The sequence below is a fragment of the Cibotium barometz genome, chromosome 5 (genome assembly GCF_041138505.1).
Source record: "Cibotium barometz isolate CiBa-2024 chromosome 5, ASM4113850v1, whole genome shotgun sequence".
Lineage (NCBI taxonomy): Eukaryota > Viridiplantae > Streptophyta > Polypodiopsida > Cyatheales > Cibotiaceae > Cibotium > Cibotium barometz.
In genome coordinates this window covers 15,780,730-15,802,575 of record NC_141050.1, presented here as the reverse complement: position 1 = coordinate 15,802,575, position 21,846 = coordinate 15,780,730, and the positions used below count along the sequence as shown (strand labels likewise).

General features: G+C 45.7%; 1 protein-coding gene across 4 annotated transcripts in view; it reads left to right on the top strand.

The window, feature by feature from the left end:
* LOC147638117 (golgin Putative 1) overlaps positions 1-21,846 on the top strand; it is a 123,102-nt gene that overhangs the window by 17,841 nt on the left and 83,415 nt on the right. The window lies entirely within an intron of this gene.

The window sequence follows — 21,846 nt, the reverse complement described above, 5'->3', positions numbered from 1 at the left end:
TGTTCTCAAATCGTATTGCCATGACATGCGGTCAGAGTGGAAGCATTATCTCCCTCTGGTTCAGGCCATTCTCAACGATACTCATTCATCTAGCATTGGTTGGACTCCATACGAGGCAACGTTTGGTTGCCGTTTCTTGTCACTTACGAGAATGGTGTCACCTTCCTTGGAGGCCAACAAGACCACGGAAAGTTTTTCAGAGATCATGGAGTCTGTCAAGGAGCGCCTTGCCAAAGCACATGAAGCATACACTACGCAAGCCAACAAATCAAGATGAGATGTCAACTTTAAAGAAAGGGATTGGATGTATCTCCGGATAATGAAATAGAGATTGAAGCAAGTGGGCAAAGATTGTCCCAAACTCTCCTTTCATAGCTTCGGACCCTTTCCTATCACTAAAAAGATAAATGATGTCTCTATGAAGCTTAAGCTTCCAGATAGTTGGACTATGCATAATGTTTTCCATGTTTCTTGGTTGAAGCTCTACATTGGTCAAGCTTTGAAGGATATTGTAGATGAGCAACAACCAGACGTGGTAGAGGAAGTTGAAGTTATTGGGCTTGAACATATTCTCCTCCATAGATGGAAACATTGATCCGGTCGAAGACAGACAATTCTACACAAAGTTCAAGAACCGGGGTATTACCCATGAAGCAGTATGGCTCGACAAAGAGTTCTTTCGAGAGTACTCCCACGGACTATGTGGAAGCGCTGAATCTTCCGCCAAGCTAAGCAGGAGGGAATGTCGCATGTACCCTGCACTAGAGTGCTATGTGACACTGGCTCTACATCAGTGCAACATATATATAGTAGGATTACCTTTTTTAGGAATATTTTGTCGTATGTCGTGGCCCCATTGTGAGTCCTATTCCAAGACATGTTAGGAACGACCCACATAGGTCAGTCTCCACAGCCATAGAGAGTCTACATGTAACATGCAAAAGCTTACAGACAGGATGATACTTTGGATAACAAATATTCAGCACCTTGGTTCTTGATGATTTCCACAAAGTAGCAGAAGTAAGAGTGCAAGAGAGAGGGAGCTGCATTTTCAGTATATTCATAAAGTACAAAAAGGTACATATCTTGGCAGTCCTAGGCATGCCCAAAAGGTAGCCACAAAATCCTATTCTATGCTATTGTGCGAGCACGATTAAGGTGTCGGATCCCCAACTAGGAGCCGAGTGCCTCCTTTTATAGGCCTTTGAAGGACAAGTGAACTGGCCGACTTATTGTCAGCTAGTTCCTTGGACATGAATAAATCCGTTGATGTGGACACCATAAAGTAAATGCTCAATCTGCTATCCGACAGAGTCCTGGTCCACCACTATGCCTTCCATGCCTATGACAGTTGCTGATGCTCCAAAATCTAGTCTTTTATCTGCCCTAAATTAGGGATTTATCCTTGGAATTAGCATGTCCATGTGCATGCACATGACATTTCCTTCTGCTAAACTTGATGATGGGATTCCAACTTCTGACCCTAGATGACTGTCATCATCCCTTGTCTCCACATATGGTCTCCCATACCGGTCATCCTTCCCTTCTTGGCAACCTTGTCATTGAAAAGCTTGCCTTCAGTCTCTGAAACCACTCCAAATCCGGTGTAGATATGTGCATCTGTTCCACTTGTCCCTTGGCTCTTCATGCCCTGTCCCTAAACACTTTCTTTGGTCTTCTTTTCCTGAGTATTGGGTCTGGCATCTTCACTCCACCTCTTGGATGATCATCATCCCTTGGAACTGTTTTCCTAAAAGCCTTTCTTGGTATGCCCCAAGTGGCATCCGACTCACAAGGCTTCCATTCCCCTTGGGTCTTGTGGAACACCACCAACCAACGTCCTGGGAACTTCTTCCATGTCTTGTGTTACTCTCCTTGGACTGTGCACCTTCATCTGGGACACAATTAGTGGCTCAGCTTTGCTAAACCTGATGCTGATACAATGTTGCCTGGTCACCACACAACCAAAAGATCAAGACACAGGTGATGGTTTCATCCATGCGCGATGTGGTAAGGGTGGGTGGCAACAATATCGCAGAATCAGCATGAAGCTCTGATACCAATGTTACATGTGCGGAAGCGCTTTGTCTTCTTTCAACCCTAAGCACCTTTCATAGGAACATCTTGATGCAAAATGGAAAGAAGAGATGGAGAGAGAGAAGAGAGAGAGAGAGCTGTAATTTTTAGTATATTCATAAAGTACAAAAGGTACATATCTTGGCAGCCCTAGGCATGCCCAAAAGGTAGCAACAAAATCCTATTCTATGCTACTGTACCCAACACCGTTAATTTGTCACATACCCGCCATTTATAGGCCTTTGAAGGAAAAGTGAAGTGGCCGACCTGCTGTTGGCTAGTTCCCTGGACATGAATAAATCCATCACTGCCGACCATCATGTAAATGCGTAATCTGCTGTCCAACAAAGTCTTGGTCCACCACTATGCCTTCCATGCCTATGACAGTTTTACTGATGGTCCAAAATCTAGTCTTCTATCTGCTGCAAATCAGGGATTTAGTCTCCACAGCCATAGAGAGTTTGCATGTGTTAGTCCTCTTACCCACTTGGAGAATTCATCAGATAGGTTCATCTAGAAGTCAACCTCAGCTAAGACAGTGCATTAGCAAGCGTGTAGAGGTTTAGTCATATAGGTGCATGTTAAGCAAGCTTGTGGGCCAGCCAAAGGCCAGCCCATGCCCATGGGATATGGATGATGGTAGGCAGCATGACCAGCCCATAGGATGGGTTGGTGTCCAGCCTGCAGCCTTCAGCAGCAGGCTGACAGCATAAGATGCCTACAAACATCAAGTCGGCCAGCAAACAGCAGTTGGCCAACATGTGGGACAGCATGGGAAATCATGCGCAGCACATTATGCTGAATATAGCATTTTGTGTCCCATAAAAACAGGCCGCTATATGGACTGACCAGCAGCATACATGCATATAAAAGCAACGCTTCAGTCCACAGCATAATCATCTTTCATCAAATCAGAGTACGAGCAGTTCTCAAGGAGTTCTGTGTGCCTACAGCCTTCGGCTTCTTGCGCATACATTCAGCATTCAGGACTTGATTGTGCTAAAGTCCCAAGGCCTCCGTGAAGAGCATTCTTCAGCATTCAGCCAGCATATGTGCATTCCTCACTTTTGGGTTTGCATAGTGGTCATCGGAGAGCTATTCAAAGGATCTTGGACAGCATATGGTTCAGCCTACGTTCGGTCTACTTCGTCCTCGCGTTTGGAAGATCTCAGTCATTTTTCATACTCATTGTACAGAGTTCTCCAAAGAAATATAAGCAAATACTCTTGCTTGCAGGGGGTGGCCCTTCAATGTGTAATTGGGACCCAATACTCTGTTGACTCTCTCTCTTCTCTTCTCTTCTCTCTCAAACTGGAATTGCATAAACTCATGGGTATAAAGAAGGCGTCGTTGCATGTTATGACGATCAACCTATTGCATGCTACAGCAAGGTACCGGTTTATCCATTCAGCTTCATGCTTCTAGATTTGGACAATAGCTAATTCACACAAAAGGTCGACTATTTCTCTTCTCTTCTCTCTCAAAGTGGAATTGCATAAACTCATGGGTATAAAGAAGGCTTTGTTGCGCGTTATGACGATCAACCTATTGCATGCTACAGTAAGGTACCGGTTTATCCGTTCAGCTTTACGCTTTTGGAATCTTGATTTGGACGGTAGCTAACTCACGCAAAAGACGTGCACGTGTAATACGGCTGGAAAAATGTTGATGGTGGATGTGTGGATGATTGTTGTGAGTTGTGAGGGGTGCAGATGGGTCTACATCCAACAGATGACGGTAGAGCTGATCTGCATAGAGAAGATCACAATCATGGGTGAAATGGATCTGGGTGTAGTGTGAGATGAGCGGTGCCTGTGGTGGGTAGGTGGTGTGGAGATGAGGGTGAAGGCAAGGTAGTTGTGGTTGGCACCAAGCGGGCACGGTGGGATGGTATAGTCTTTCATCAGCGAGGTAGTTCTGGTGACCCCGTAAGATAATCGACTGTGTTGGAGCCCCCCTTTTACGGAAAACTAGTAAGCCCTCTCGATGCAGGCCATCATGTGATCCCATTATAGATAGCAAGGCTGTGAGGTGAGCTAAGCTGTAGGAGGCGTAGCCCTGTGCCATCCTGGTCTATCACCTGCAACCTGATAGGGTCCTCAAAATCATACATCTCTATGTGCTCACTCTTGGTCCTAGCATTGAAGTCCCCAAGTAAGAGGACCTTGCCTAGTCCCAAGAAGCCAGTGATATCCTCGAAGAGAGCTGTGTATGGAGACTCCCTCTGCTCTTTTAGGGCATATTGTGAAGAATCCGGGACGAAATAGCATATTGCCACATAGATTCATCTCGAGGTTGTAATCTGTAACCAAACCCACATGCCTCATCCCTCTTGACTATGCTAACCATGGGCTGTAAGTGTTTAGAATAAAACCGCTACTCCTCTTGATCCCCTCACCCCTCTTGCTATTCGGGTCTCCCCTCGATAAGCTGACTCCCGCTAATAGCCCGATACATGTGGTAGTCCCTCTCGTGGCCCTGGTGCGTCTCTGTGTAGAAGATGATGTCTGGTCGTGTGAAAGTCTCCGTGAATCCCCCAATGTCTGACCACAAAGTCCTGTTGTAGTTCTAGACTGCCATCCTCGGATGTGTAATCCCATAGACCCCGTGTCCCTATTTGGGACGTCTATCTGTGATGATGACCTTGACATCTCTATAAACTCTCTACTTTCCCACCTTATGGGCTTCAAGCACCTACAACATGCTCATTTTCCTATGCTCCACTTGTGTCGGATTGAGGTCATCACCAAGATAAATTTTCTCACCTTTGAGGGCTGCTCTATGATCCAAGAATGCTTGCCGGCGTGTGGTGTTCTTGAATTTGAGGAGAAGTGGGCGAGCACGTGTGGTGTCCTTACCTGCTCTCCATGCATCCATATATGGTGTGCCGTCTATGCCCATTTTCCAACATAGTATGGTCTTTGCAGGCTCCCCTTCTTGCAGTCCAACCACATGCACATGTAATGCCCGAATCTCCCTTCTTTTATTCTCCTCATTCATGTCATGATTAATAGTGGGTGTGTGTGTCATGTGTCTCTTGGTGACCTCTCTTCTCAACTTCTTTCTTCTCTATTGCAGCCCACCCTCGTTCAATCGCCCTTTTGGTCTCCACAATGTCCTCCTGAAACTTCACCTTGAGGTTTGCAACTTCAGAGAGGATTGAGGGACTGATTTCTCCTTCTTTCTTGCAGTCGTGTATTTCTCCATTTAGCCTAGCAATCTCTTTCTCCATTTCATCTAACTGTGTAGCATGTTGTTCCTTCATCTTAGCCATCTCCTCTTCGTATTTTTGCCATCTCCCATTCGCGGGGGTCTTCCTGGATAGTCAAAATTTCTTTCAACAGCGGTAGGCAGTCTATGGTAAGCACATCGCATCCATTTGGCTATGTACTAAGTACTTGTATTGACCTCGGCATCAATCTTGTCGAGTAGTTTTTTCAATTCCTCTTGCAATCCATCCCACCTTCTTGATCTGGTCGTTTTTGTCTTGGGCTACTTCTTGCCTTTCTCAAGTTAGGCTCAAGGACACGTGTAAAGATTGGAGCCGGCCTGATGCACAATGAAGTAAGGGTGGGAGTGGCCTTTGGTTGAAGGTTCAAGCATTGGTTTGCAGTAGCGACACATGACACACTGTATAGCGGTGGGGTTGGGGCAGTCTGGGTTTGACGCACAGTATAGCGGCGGGGTTGGGCCAGTTCCCAAGTGACGGGTGGCGAACTAGATGCGGAAGCGGGAGCAGAGGGTGCACACGAAGCAGGCAGAGGGCGATGCGGGTAGCGCGAATGGGATGCGGAAGTAGGAGTAGAGGGTGCAGGGGCGAAGCGGGTAGAGGATGGTGTTGGCATTGTGAATGAGATGCGGAAGCGAGAGCAGAGGGCACAGGCAAAGCGGGACAAGGGGGAAGAGGGCGGCGCTGGCAACAAGAGAGAGAGAGAGAGAGAGAGAGAGAGAGAGAGAGAGAGAGAGAGAGAGAGAGAGAGAGAGAGAGAGAGAGAGAGAGAGAGAGATGAGATGAGATGAGATGAGAGGGAGGGGGAGGGGGAGGGGGAGGGGGGAGGGGGAGGGGAGGGGAGGGGAGGGGGGGGGGGGGGGGGGGGGGAGGGGAGGGGAGGGGAGGGGAGGGGAGGAGATGTTATGTTATGTTATGTTATGTTATGTTATGTTAACGTCTTCAAAAGGCCATAATGACCTATGAGACCAAAAGTTACATCATGGTGGATCTGATACAATGTCTGGATAAAAAAACCCAGAAAATGAAAACAATGTCTGGATAAAAAAACCCAGAAAATGAAAAATAAAGATGATACTACTGGCACCTAGAAAATGAAACTGGAACTGGAAGGTACACTATGGAGAGAGAGAGAGAGAGAGAGAGAGAGAGAGAGAGAGAGAGAGAGAGAGAAATGAAATGTTATATTAACGTCTTCAATAGGCCAAAGTGACCTATGAGACCAAAGTTACAACCATGTGACATCTGATACACTGTCTGGAAAAGAAAAGAAAGAACTGAAGGTAAGTATCTAGCCCTACATACATCAGTAGGGAGCATCTGGAAGCAGCAACTAGGGAGAGTGGGAAGCTAATGCTACTAGTCAAAATGGGGTACATGAGTACATGGATACATGAATACGAGGGAGTACAAAAGTGACACAGTGAGTACAACAGTATATGGCTGGAGTGGTGATCATCCTAGGAGCTCTAGCATGGGGTCTTTGCCGGATGGCCTGGATATCTGCCATAGTGAGATGCCTGGTCGGACGAGCCCGATGCCTTGCAATGATGCTTTGAATCCTCCGGTGTAGGCACCGTCTCTGATGTGAGGATCCGCGAGCCCTCGGGCGTTTGGATCTGCCCAACTGGATAGCTCTCTCAACTAGAGTCCCACGGGGTGCCCACTGTTGGGCTGTTGGCTGTGTGTCCTCTCGGGTAGTCCCTCTAAAGAAGTCAGTAATCTGTCTCTATGTGGACTCCCTGCCAGTCGGGCGTTTGCTCCTGATAATGGACTCTCTGAGCTTGCGGATCTCTAGGAGATAAAAACCCAAGCATCGCTGATCACAAGTCCATGACTCTAGCCAGTGGTCCAAATCCCTCTCTGAAAAGGCAATGGTAGCGCTCTCGACTCTCATAATATGTTGTGGAGCGATAGATATAGTGCTCCTCCGTCTCTGGCTCTATCCAACAAATCTGACAAATCCTGTCCCCTGGAGGTATGCCTCTAAATCTAAGCACAATATCATATAAGAGCAGAGGTATCATATAAGAGCAGAGGTATCCGAGAGAGAGAGAGAGAGAGAGAGAGAGAGAGAGAGAGAGAGAGAGAGAGAGAGAGAGAGAGAGAGAGAGAGAGAGAGAGAGTAGTATGGTCATCTATGACCAAAGGAGTGCAAATGGGTTGTGAAATGACTCAAAAATATAGCGGCGAGGTTGGAATACACATTATAGTGGTGAGGTTGGGATACACATTATAGCGGCAGAAGTGATGGGTGGCGAACTAGATGTGGAAGTGAGAGCAAAGTGCCCATACGAAGTGGGATGGGGGGCAAAGGGCGGGGGGGGGGGTGGTGGTGGAGAGAGAGAGAGAGAGAGAGAGAGAGAGAGAGAGAGAGAGAGTTGGTTCATGTGGTCCCTTGGAGGCCATTGGCTGATTACAAAGATATTCTTTGTCAAGCGTGTCCAATTTGGGTGGAGGTCATGGATTTTCCTCCAATGTATTGGAGGTTGCTCCCGAATTTGCTGAGGAACATAGGGGAGGTGTTGGTGGAACCTCGGGTTATGTCTTGTAGTCGTAACCGAGTATGTATGCTTTGGGACATTGGGAAACAGAGACATGCACATTTGAAAGTGCGTGCTGAGGGCATGGAGCCTGTGATGTATGAGTTAAAATGGGGGTCATTTGCAGGTCATTGTTTTCACTGCGGGCAGATGGGGTCATTTTATTTCTGAGTGCCCAAAGGTTGTAGAGCGCTTCCCCCCCCCCCCCCTCCCCCCTCCCCCCCTTGAGGCTGGGCAAGGTCAGGAGACACAAGTTTCTCAGGTCCCTCCGAAGGTGGCGATGAAGGGTAAGGAACATGCCCCAGTTTCTTCGGATCAGAATGGTGTTATGGAAGCTCAGGTATTGTCATCGAAGGGGCAATGGGTAGACATGAAGAGAAAGGGGCAAAACCAGCAAGCACAACGCCCGCAATTTGACGTGAGGTCCCGGGGTGCTTCGTTGCGAGGGCAACAACTTGAGTTGTGGACTTACAGTCGTAGGCCTCAAGGTTCTTATGGTAGAGAGGGTTAGCATGGCTACGGAGTGATACCTTCAAGTGGGCATACGCAAAGGTCTGGGGCAGCTTTTTCGTTACCCGCTCTGGTCTTAGGTCAATAAAGAGAATCAATCCTCTTTGTCGTTGGCTCTTGATGCGAAAGGGGAATGATCTCTCCTTGGGATGGGAATTACCCTTTTGACTCGTGCTCGCCAGTTGCAAGATCCCTCTTCGTCTCGGATGGCAGCTGAAATGGGTGCAGAGATGTTGAATGCCGTTTATGCACTTATGGATAGACAACAGTTGGGTGGCAGTGTTTTGACAAAAGGGGGACTCCAAATGGAGCCCTCAAAGATTGACTCGCTTTCATGAAAATTGTACAATGGAACGTGAAGGGAGTGTGCTCCCAACAAAAGCATTTCATGTTGTGGCACATTGTTTTCACATAATTGGGATGTGCTTCGTGCTGTAGAGAATAAACTGCATAGATTGGCGGGCCAATCTTATGTGTACAAAGATTTTCATGTGTTTTGTAGTGGGCATGCAGTCATGCAATTAGGTGTGATGTTTGCATTTCGCTCTAAGTTTCAGCCATCTTTGGTGATGCAAGATGTACGGGGTGAAGGTAGCATCTAAAAGAGTATACTTGCACTTGTTGCAAAGTATCTCAATGGCCATACCATGCAAACAGATGGAGGTGGGGTGCGTGTGTCTCTCATCGTGATAGCTTGTGCACCTATGAGCAAATTCAAATTTGACAGAGACTTAACGGAGCAAATTCAAATTTGATGGCTTTTTTTAGAAAGTTGATGGCTTGTAACGTTGGCCCATTTTCACACTTAAATTCATGGGATACATTTTGTGGCTCATAACACTCCCCTATTTTCACGCTCAAATTCACAAGATACTTTTGAAAGCCTCACTCATAAGTTTGAGGGCCTTTACAAGTTAAAGCAAACTGCATTCAAATTCTTCATGGGCTCTTCTTTTTTTCTGTGTCCTGCAAGTTTTAACCTTACTCTACTTGTTCCCTTGAAGTTCAATTTTGAGCCCATAGTTTTTTCAAGTGTCGCATTCCTATTTTGTTTCTTTTCCATGGCCTCATCAAAAGAAGTTCTAAGTCTCATATTATTTGTGTTAGGTTTTAAGATTTTTGTTGTTTTTGTTTTGGTGAGATTGCATTGTCTTGGCATTTTGGATTTGAAGTTCAATACATTGTTGTTAGATCCACCAAGTTAGTATGAAGCACTACTTTGGGAGATTGAACTCACAAATATCCATGTGCCAAACTCTCATTTTCTAACAATTGAATCTCCATGATCTATCAATTTTGAGGGGCCGAACTGTCAAATTTCATTTTTCATTTTGTTTTGGTGAGATTGCATTGTCTTGGCATTTTGGATTTGAAGTTCAATACATTGTTGTTAGATCCACCAAGTTAGTATGAAGCACTACTTTGGGAGATTGAACTCACAAATATCCATGTGCCAAACTCTCATTTCTAACAATTGAATCTCCATGATCTATCAATTTTGAGGGGCCGAACTGTCAAATTTCATTTTTCCAAATCAAACTAAAAACTTGTCACAGTTTGTTATTCTTTCAAAGTTCCTAAGAGGTGGAGAAAGTGCTCCCAAAGTTCTAACCGTAATCTAAAGGAATTAGTGCCATAATTGTGAACGTTTCCCAAAATTCCTAAATAGCTTTTATAACCAAATCCCACAACCCATTAGCCTAAGCTAATGCTACTAATGCTGGGGGTGTTCACACCCAAGCTAATGCCAAAATGCTAAGGGGTGTACACACCCGTCATCATGCCTTCGGATTTGAAGATTGGGCTGCTCTGTCTCTTGCCCAAGGTGCCTTCTCCTGTTCATTTGCGGCAATGGAGGCCGATTAGTCTTATGGGAGCCATGTATAAGATATTCACAAAGGTGTTGGCTAATTGTTCTTCTGTCTCTTGTTCACCCCTGCCAATATGGCTTTATCAAAGGCCGGGATATCCTGTGTAATATTCTTAATGTGCAAATAGGCATTGTGTCACGACCTTGTGTTTTTCTCTTGACAATATGCAGGTGTGCACGGGGACATCAGTGTGAATGGCATTAGTTTGGGAGTTAAAAAGGACTCAAGGTTTTAACAAGGTTCTTTTCATGTAACCCCATGTGGAAAAAGGGGACAAAGGTTTAAAGGGTTTAAAACCTTCAAAAATAAAAGAACTCCCCTTTTATGGAGGGATCGCGGTCCATATGCTATTTTTTGGGGAAGGCTTCTTTTGGAAGAAGTTGACTGCAAATCCATGCAAGAGTGCTTTTTGTTTGTGGGAAAGACCGGCGGGCTGGTCCGGCAGCAATCCAGGTTTTTCCTCTCTCTGTCTAGCTTTGTCTAGCAAGAGTCGGGCTGTAGGGAAGGTGGGCACATGTGCTGGACTGCAGTAGTTAGGCTGTAGCACGCGGGCTTTCTCTCTCTCTCTCTCTCTCTCTCTCTCTCTCTCTCTCTTTGCAACTGAGGCTGGAGTGCAGGTGCACAGGGCTGAACAGCACGTGGACACACTCTCTCTCTCGTACTAGAGCCGGTTGCAGCTACGATGCATAGGAGCTTTTCTCTTGGGAAGGCAGGCGGTTGGCTGTAGAAAACAAAGGGCTGAGCAGGGAGCGTTGGGTCCAGCTGGACAGCAGTGGGTAGGTCTGCAGAGAGGACTGGTCAGGCAGGTGCAGCTTGGAGGATACAGAGGAGCCCTTCGTGAGAGGAGGGGATTGGCAGCGTGGAGAGTGGATTTTAGGGGCTGCTTTTAGAGAGTGTGTGTGTGTGTGTGTGTCTGTTGGTGCAGGGCTGAGGCATCTCTCTCTTTCTCTCTGGCATGTGGAAATGGAAGAACTTGGAGATTTTTTGCGCTGGACATGCGCACACATACGTCACGTCATAGGTGACCTGACAGCTGAGAGGCTCCTTTCTCTCTCTCTCTCTCTCTCTGTCTTTGTTATGGAAAAAAGCACAGTGTTTTACTGTGGTAAACAACCCTGGTTTTGGCACCGTGTTTGGATGGTGTCCCTGTGAGTTTCTCATGGAAACATGCCTATGGTTTATGGGATACAGGTCTTTGGTTTCAGGTGGAAACAAGTCCATGGTTTCTTGAGGAAACGTGTTTTTGGTTTCTCTAGGAGATAGGTCACATGGAGGCAGTGGGTACAAGAATGGACACATGTTTGGGTACAACCTTATTGCTGATTGGACAGGGGTTCGGGAATGTCAAATCCCCACGGATCTTCCCTCGTGATCGATCTTGGTTCGAAACTCGAATCCTGAAACAAACGAACAAACAAACAAGCAAGGGGGTGCAGGCCTGACTCACCTCCCAACCATGACAGCCGTGGGCAAGCCCACAATCTTGGCTGTCCCCACCGAGCCACGAGCTGAGCTAACTAGGTTGACGTACCGACCAATCTCCTCCTCGCGACGTCCCATACCGCCACGAAGCTGCCCTCGCGGGCCTCGAGACTGCTGCCGGCCTCGGCTGCACAAAGCAGGTGCACGTCTGCACTAGATCCAGGCTCCAAGACCATAGAGCTCTCACAAACTCGCGAGACTCTCTATATTCCAATAACTAACCTTGGCCACCCTTTTATAGGCTCTTGGCCGGTCATCGGGCGTCCACACTTGGCCGCCCGCCCGTCCATACTTGGGTGCCCGCCCGTTAGTATATCCCTAACTCAGCTCGTCAATCAGCCTGCCTAGTTCCAAGCTTCCCCAAGCCTCGAAACTAGTCTTGCATGCGTATAGCACACGGTAGATACCCACTGTGCACATGACATACTCCCCTTCCTCTAAGAGCTCACTCCTGAGCTCACTAAAAAGCGAGGGTAATCTCTCTGAAGAGAAGTCAGTGTCTCCCATGTAGCGTCCTCCTCAACACGATCCTTCCACTTGATCTTGTATTCCGTGATAAGCGTATGACGCAATCTTCGTTCACGAAAGCCAAGAATCTTTTCAGGTTCGTGCGGAACAAATGTCATGTCCTGGACATCTATAATTTCTTGAGGAGTAACTAACTGATCTGCTCCACCCAGTACTTCCTTAAGTCTACTGACATGAAATACAGGATGAACTTTCACATGAGAAGGCAAATCCAATTCATATGCAACTGAACCAATCCGTCGTGTAACACGAAATGGTCCACAGTATCTAGGGGATAATTTCGGAGATCTACCTGTCCGTAAAGTCTCGGAATCTTTCGGAACTCGCAAATACACCATCGTTCCTTCAGAGAACTCTCTAGGTGAACAATGTCTATTAGAATAAAACCTGTCTCGGTCTTGAGCACTTCTAATAGATTCCTTTGCAACTTGTAACATTTCCTGCATATCTTGCAAAAAATTACGTGCTGCATCATGCTGAAGTCCTGAGAATCCTACTGTAACAGGTGATCTTGGTTGAAAACCGTACATAAGCATGAAAGGACTAAACCCTGTACTCGTATGCTTAGTACTGTTGTATGCAAATTCTAACATAGGAAGATAATCCTCCCATGAATTTTGTCTTTTGGATACATATGCTCGAAGCATATCCTCCAAAATCTGATTCACTCTTTCAGTCTGGCCATCGGATTGAGGATGATCTGAGGAACTCAAATTCAAAGTTGTTTCCACTTCTCAAAAACAAGTTTCCAAAAGTCACTCGTAAACTTAGAGTCCCTATCACTGACTATGTCCTGCGGTAACCCGTACAGTCTAAACAATTGCTCGATAAACTGCCGAGCTAATTGCGTAGCTGTAATAGTCTTCCGGGTCGGTAAAAATCTAGCCATCTTTGTCAAGCGATCTACCACAACCCAAATAGAATCGTGGCCTTGATGTGTTCTTGGCAATCCGGTAATAAAATCCATGGAAATACTTTCCCATTTATTACCTGGGATTTGCAAAGGATGCAACAACCCAGCCTGTCTAAAGCGTTCAGCTTTATTTGCTTGACAAATCTGACACTTGAGAACATAATCTTCTACATACCCTTTCATCTTCGGCCAATAAAAAGTGTGTTTCACTAATGATAGTGTCCTGTGTACCCCAGGGTGTCCAGCAGAAGGGGCATCGTGACACTCCCTCAGAATCTTGGACCTAATGTCCGGGATCTGTGGTACACAAATTTTGTCATTACGGAATAGTAAACCATTCCGAATCATCCACTGACCTCCTGCAGCCTGAATAGTAGACTGCTCAGTCACCGAGTCTTGGTCAATCAATGAGCTCCCGTCCTGGATCTTCTGCCAAAATGGACCAAAATAACTATCAGTCCTGCAAAGCCCTCTCAATGACTGAAATAAGTCAGTAGAAATCTCGGTGAACGACAAAGAATTCACCTCTCTAATCCGACTAAGCGCATCTGCAATATTATTCATGGACCCTTTCCGATAACGGATCTCAAAATCAAAATCTTGCATTAACTCTGCCCAACGAGCTTTCCTGCCTCTCAAATCATCCGCATCACACACATACTTGATTGACTGATGATCAGTCAATACCACAAACTTGGAGCCATATAAATAATGTCTCCAAACCTTGAGAGCATGAATCACAGCATAAAGCTCCTTCTCAAGGGTTGGCCAACGAGATTGAGTGTCATCTAGCTTTTTACTTTCAAAAGCAACCGGTCTACCATCTTGAAATAAAGCAGCCCCGATAGCATAGTCACTGGCATCAGTTTCAAGAACATAAGGCCGACTAGGATCAGGCAATGCTAAGATAGGTGCTTCCTTGACTTTATCTTTCAAAAGTCTGAAGGCCATATCCAAATCGTTATTCCAAGTGATAGGCTGATTGGACTTACGTCCACGACCTTTCAATAAGTCGGTCATCGGTAGTGTGAGCTGAGAGTACTCCCGTACAGATTTCCGAAGAAAAACAACAAAACCGAGAAAAGAACGAAGTTGTTTCACTGTTCGTGGTATAGGCCAGTCCAAAACCTTCTGAACTCGGTCATAGTCAATGCTCAATCCATCTCTAGTGATCTTGTGTCCCAAGTAAATGATGTCGGTCATAAAGAACTCACATTTACTCATCTTGGCATATAGTCGATTCTGTCTTAAAATAGCTAAGACAATCGTGAGGTGTCTGACATGATCCTCAAGAGTACGACTATAAATCAAAATATCATCCAGGAACACCACCACAAATTTCCCCAAATGTTCACGAAAAAGATCGTTCATCATTTGCTGGAAAGTGGCTGGAGCATTGGTTAACCCAAAAGGTAATACGAGAAACTCGTAATGGCCATACCTAGTCCGAAAGGCGGTTCTTTCGACATGCCTTTCATGAATACGTATCTGGTGGTAGCCAGTACGCAAATCTATCTTCGTGAAATATTTTGCTCCTGCTAACCGGTCAATTAGGTCATCTGATCTAGGGAGAGGATAACGGTTCTTAATTGTCAACTTGTTCAATCTTTTGTAATCTATACACATTCTCCAAGTATTGTCCTTCTTTCTCCTAAGCAACACAGGTGCACCCCAAGGTGATTTACTTGGACGGATCTGGCCCATCCTCAGATAATCTTCGAGTTGTTTAGCCAACTCATCTTCCTCAGCTTGGCTCATCCTATAAGGTGGAATACTCACAGGATGAGCACCAGGGATCAAGTCAATACGATGATCTACTGCCCGTTCAGGTGGTAAACCCGATGGCAATTCCTTAGGAAATACATCTTGAAACGAATCAAGTATCTTCTGTAATTCTTTGCTTTCAAACACACTTAATTCATTCACATCCAATGAAGGGATGAGAAAAGAAGAAAGTGGAATCAATACACAATGGAAAGCGGTATACAAAGAAGAATCCATTATATTTCCAAAATCAATTGTATTTACAAGAGGTCCCTGAGAGGGATGGATACAATCACCTAAAATACTATACTTGGTGTCCCTATGCTGAAAAGAAAAAATATGACTAGACCAATCTATCTGGACATCAAGAGTCTTAAACCACTCAATCCCTAATAACAAGTCTACATTTTCCAGATGCATGACATAGCATTCCAGAGTATCTTTGTAGTCCTGAATCTGGATTGGAAGCATCTCGACCTTGCGATCCCAAACTTGTCTTCCCGCAGGTAGACGTACCTCATAGGTATGGTCGCTGAGTGTCGTGTCAAGACTCAATTTCTGCACAAGTTTGTAGTTAACAAAATTATGCGAACTGCCAGGGTCTAAAAGAATGTGAATTTTATGGCCATTCACTTCTCCATAAACTCGGAGAAGATCATGCATGCCAAATACCTTAGAATTGAACAGACAATCAGAACAAGTACTAGGGCGAGAAAGTACAGTAATTGACGTACCTGTCAAAGACAACTGGTTAGCTGTCTTTGGCTTGGGTCCTGCGTTTGACTTGGGACCCTTTTGCTTCGGGCACTCATTACGCATGTGTCCTTTTTCTTCGCAGATAAAACAACGTCCTTCTTTCTTGAGCTTCAAAGCCCTAAGGAGTCGTTTCTTCTTCGCTGGTGTCGAACTGGAATTCTTCGAAGGTTGGTCCGAAGACTTGCCTTCAGTCGTGTTAGCCATAGGTGCGGAGAACTTTCTTTTATGCTTGTTCCCCTGCTCGGTGTCACCAATTGGCCGACCATTTGGTCCATTCCCACATTTTTGCGTCTCGTTCACCTGAGGCCAGGCCGGTGTCTCATGTGAAGAGGCCAGTATTTTGCTGACATGGACGGGAGCCAGACTGGTGCCACCCGTGTGTTAGCAGGATGGTGTCGTATGGACGGGAGCCAGATCAGTGCCACCCGTGTATGACCTGGACTGTGTTCGATCCATGGGACTGTCACGCCATGGAAGAGCCAGTATTCGTGCCGTGTTTTACCTATGGGACTGTCACACCTAGGGAAACTCGTGCCTGGAACTGTGTCTTACCTATGGGACTGTCACTCCATAGGAAGACCAGGTTTTTATGTTTTTATGTCGTGCCAGTTTTGTGCCGACAGATATTTTGTACATGTTCCATGAACGGGAGATATGTCCATGTTACTTTTTGCACATGCACACATATTTTGCATGTTTGAAACTGTTTTCGCATGACATGTATTCGTGTGTTTGCCTGCCTGACGTGTTACTTACTGAGCGGGGACGCCTGCCAGTGAGTCGTGAAGTGTGCTCTGTATTCTGACGAGTTTCAGTGCATGTGAACAGGTGGTAAGTATATGGTACATGTTGTTTTAAATGTTTTAAATACTAACCCTTTGATTTATAAGGTGAAGTGTTCACATTCATTTAAATGTGGGCACCACTTTGGGCACCCACTTTGGGGCCAAGGTGGGGAGCCCCATTTAAGTGAGTGTGGGGGTGGGCAAAGGCACCTACCCAAACTCCCCCACCTTCATGCAATCGTGGAGTTAAACTCCACATGAATTTTATTAAAAAAGTTTACCCCTTCAAGCGTAGAAAATCCCATCGCTTCTTGCGTTGCTCCATCACCCAACGTTTTCCTTCTCACGTAGACAACCGGCGACCAGCACTCCGGCTCCTATCAGGTTACGCTGCCTGCCTCTCTACAGGCGGCTGAATCTTATTACAGGTGGCTGCGTTGAACTCTGCAGGGGGCTGTTTATGCTGCTGCTGCCTGCGCCAAACTCTCTGCAGGCAGTTGATTCTGCTGGCTGCTGGCTGCGCCTGACTTTCTACAGGCGGCTGGCCCTGTTGCTGGCTGCGCCTACTCCTTCAGGCGGCTGCTACTGCTCTTAGTCGTGGACTCTCTACAGGTGATCCTCTGCTGCTGGCTGCACCTCAGCCTCTCCTGCAGGTGGCTGTCACCTCCACAAGGCCACACAGCTGCAGCTGTTTCCCAGGCGGCTAAATACTATCAGAATACGCTGCCCTTCTTCACTGTTTTTCAGACGTGGCCACCTCCACCAGGATTGTTGTGGCTACTCTCACAGGCGGCTGTGGTCTCTCATGGTGGTGCTTGTTCTGATAGTTCTACACGAGACTACTCCTTCTTCAACAAGAGTGGTTTCATCCTCAGTAAACCACAAGTTTTGGTCTTTTATCAACCAATTACAAGTAAGTGATTTTCAGATTTGAGTAAAGCATTTAATGTTTAAATCTGGTAAAAGATTCGTCCTGCTCGGCCTACACCCGTTCGGTGCCGGGTTGTCCAAGCTATATGGGCGAACCTCGGTCCAAAGGTGCTGAGATCGGGAGAGCCAGGCGTTAGTACGAGAGCGCCTGTCTGTGCGTGGTCTCGGAACACCAGTGTGGTGCTCTCCGCGGAGTCCAGTGAAAGCACAGGACCGTAGCGATTGGACCACACTAGTGGTCGATCTGCTTCGAGTTTTCTACATCGAAATTCGAGCTATTTGTTTAGTACTGTTTTCATATGTGCATGGACATGATCTGGTTCTCAGAACCCATGGAGCATTGTATTCTTTAAATACTCCCAATAAATATATCATATATTGAGGGGGGGGTCGGCCCGTTCCGGCCCCAGTGCTGGTGTCCATCTTTCCATTTCTGTTCATTTAAATTTCAAGTTGTTTTAAGTTGTCCATTTCATATTTGTGGTTTTAAAGTTGTGCTATTAAACGTGTAGGTGTCCAACTGAGTCTTTCCCACTTGACGGGATCGGTTTCATTGGTATCAGAGCACGGTTGTTTCCCTCTTCCTAGTGGGGAAACGAACCTGTGTACTGGACATCCCGCTTTTAGCAAACTCTGAACACAATGGACAGCCAAGGCAACCCTTTGGAAGTACCAAATTCGAGGGGTCCCTCTAGTGCTTCTCGTGGGTCTGATGCCCTGCGAGGTAGACACAAGCCCCTTGAAAGGGTTATGGATAGTGAATCCAAAGGTCAACTGTCTCCAGGAAAGACAGTTATGCTTGAACAAGACCCTGATGCTATGAGGGCTGAAATGGAACATATGAGAAAACTTTTGCAGGCTCAAGAGCAAGAATTGAAGTTTTTGCATGAAGATCCTCATCTGCAAAGTGCTATTGAAGCCAGGAAGGCTGATGCTATGGTTGATGTAACCTTTGAATCTATGGCTCGTGAAGTGGGCAAGAAACCAAGGGAGTTGGCACTTGCCTATCTCCTTCGCAAAGGTGATATCAAAGAGGGGGATGACGGAGAGCTAAAATTCAGAAATCCACCTCGTTTAAAGCATGGAGATCCCGCATCCCAGAGGCTGAAATCTTATATGCAAAAGGAAGAGGTGACTGTCACCTCTCGTCATGCATCCTCTCCCCAAGGCACTAAGCCTGACAGATTTATGTATGCCAGTGCTCATGGAGGGCACGAAAGTCACATGCATGCAAGATATGTATCTCATGGTGACAGGTCTGCTTCCAGAAAAATTTTGCCTTCTGAGTTGTCTCATGGAGAGACTATGCCATATGCAGGTAAGTCACATGCATCTGAGCTTCGAGTTCGTGGAGCACATGCCACCGTGCCCCATGAAGCTTCTATGACGGCCCATGGAGCCCATGCAGACAGGGCTACCCCGTTGGATAAGGGGAAAAGAAAAAGAGAGGACCATGAGCCTCATGCCAGGAAGCTCAAGGAGTTCAAAGCAGGTGATAAATCTGTAAAATTTGATGTCTTTCATGGTGAACATGATGCTTCTAAGGTGTTAGCGTTTGTGGCACAGTTCGACATTGCTTTTAGCGATGAGGACTTTACAGAAAAGTCGAAGGTGCGCCATGCTAGCATGTTTCTGAAAGGCACTGCTGCCCATTGGTGGATCACCGAAAAGATCACCAAGGATCCCATCTCTACTTGGAAGGAATTCAAAGAAAGATTTTATGCTCAGTTCCTGCCACCCAATGCAGAGCAAACTCTCACTCAAAAGTGGGATAGGCTGGAACAAAAAGACAATGAGAGTGTGCAACAGTATGTTAACAAATTTTGGAAAGTGTTGCTGGAAGTGACTCCCTTCATGCTAATCTCTGAGGAGGAAAGAAAGAGGAAGTTTCGTTCTGGATTGCAACCTGCTTATAGATCGGGTATTGAATTGCACCCAAAACATACGTTGCAGCAACTCACAGCTTCTGCCCTTGCTACAGAGCAATTGGTGCTCAAGATCAAGCAGGATCAAGGAGGTTCCAAGGCAAAGGACAAGGCTGCCCCAAATCAGCAAAAGGGTGGACAGCCACCTAAAAAGAACTTTCGGGAGTCCTACAAGGGTGGTAAAGCTGAAAATAAAGAACAGGGCCCAAGAAAGAACAAATTTGGATTAACCCCGGAGCAAAGAGAGCAATATGCTAAGGATGGAAAATGCTTTTCTTGTGGTAGCAAAGACCACATGTTCCGGCAATGCCCAGATCGCAAACCAAAGCACGAGGACAAGAACACCAAAGCAAATGTTCATGCAGTTCCTGATGTGCAAGGTAATACAGGTCATGATGCTAAAGAGAGAATGGTTTGCAAGGCATGGGGGCAAGTTAAGGATCAGCCCGCACTCTTCATGTTTGATGACTGTGCAACTGACAATTTCATCTCTATGCAAATGGCAGCTGCATTGGGAATTGAGGTTGAAAGCATGGGACCTCAGATTGAAGCCGAAGCTGCATTTATTGGCAAAGAGGTGCAGGTTACCCCTTTGATTGGGAAGTTGCGTATTCATATTCAGGGCTATCTGGATAATGAGCATTTCTTAGTTGCTCCACTGAATGGATGTGATGTATTGTTGGGCAAGCCGTGGCATCATAGGCTTGAGCCCCGCAAAGACTACAAGTCCAATATGATTTCTTTTATGCATAAAGGCCGCATGCACTTTATTGATGCTGGCAAAGAAGGGGATTCTATCCCAGTTGTATCACACATCCAAATTAATAAAGCAATGAAAAAGAGTCTTTCAGCGTACTTGGTTTTTGTGCGTGATAGTCTTGTGCCAAATCAACAAAATGTGGATGCTATGTCTAATGATAGGCTGAATTTTCTTAATGCATTCAAAGACTGTTTTGCTGACTCATTGCCAGGTGAATTACCTCCCCAAAGGCCCGAAGATCATTGCATAGATCTTGTGCCAGGTAGTTCTCCACCTAACAAACCCGCATACCGAGTAAGTGCTGCACAACAAGAAGAAATTATGAAGCAGGTTAACGAGCTTTTAGAGAAAGGTTTGGTTCAGCCCAGTTCCTCACCTTACTGCTCTCCTGTGCTTCTTGTTCAAAAGAAGGACGGATCATTCCGTATGTGTGTAGACTATAGAGCTTTGAACAAGCTTACCATCAAGAACAGATTCCCTATTCCACGTATTGATGATATCTTGGATAAGCTTGATGGTTCAGCTTGCTTTAGCAGACTTGATTTGAAGAGTGGTTATCACCAGATTCGCGTGGTGCCACAAGATGTCCATAAGACTGCATTCAGGACAGCCTTCGGATTATATGAATTCTTGGTAATGCCTTTTGGTCTCACCAATGCTCCTGCTACTTTTAATCGTATGATGGATAGGATATTCCGATCCCATCGTAAGTTTACAGGAGTCTTCTTTGATGATATCTTGGTTTTCTCCAAGAATGAGCAGGAACACAGAACTCATTTGGTCACAGTGTTCGAAGAGTTGCGGAAGCATAAACTTTTCGTCAATGCCAAGAAAAGTGAGTTTTTCCTTTCAGAGATTCATTATCTGGGACATATTGTATCCAAAGATGGAGTTACAATGGATCCTGCAAAGATAGAGACTATTCGGAATTGGCCCGAATTGCAAAACGTACATCAAGTACGTAGTTTTCTGGGATTATGTTCGTACTACAGGCGTTTCATAAGGCATTTTGCTATGATTGCCACTCCTCTACATGATCTCACGAAGAAGAAAACTGTTTTCAAATGGACTTCAAAGGAACAGGATGCTTTCTTGCAGCTCAAGCATGCGATCATATGTGGTCCAGTATTGATTGTTCCTGACTTGCACAAGTCATTCGTGGTTGAATGTGATGCTTGTGGTGATTGCATAGGAGCTGTCCTAAATCAAGAAGGGCATGCAGTTGCATACGAGAGCCGTCGTTTGCATGATGCTGAGCTTCATATGGATATCTATGAGAAAGAGCTCTTGGCTGTAATTCACGCCTTAAAGATTTGGAAACATTATCTTCTTGGGGCTGAATTTGTGGTCAAGACAGATCATCAAAGCTTGAGATACTTTCTATCTCAAACCAAGCTTTCAGAGAAGCAAATGAGAATGGCGAATTTTCTTTCCATGTTTCATTTTCAGATTGTGCATACTCCAGGAAAGAAAAATGTAGTGGCCGATGCACTATCTAGGAGGCCTTATATTGCTGCAGTCTCAGTGGCCTCTCATGGAGATCTATCTGCTATGAGAGATTTGTATCATTTGGATGCTGATTTTTGCCATATATGGACTGATTTGATGGCTGGTCACTCACATGCCTCTTATGTTATCAATGAGGGTTATCTCATGAAGGATAATTGCCTATGTGTGGTGAAGGATTTGCGTCCAAAGGTTATGGACGAATGTCACGCTCCACCATATGCTGGTCATAGAGGTATTATGCCTACTACTCGCATGATTCAGAGGT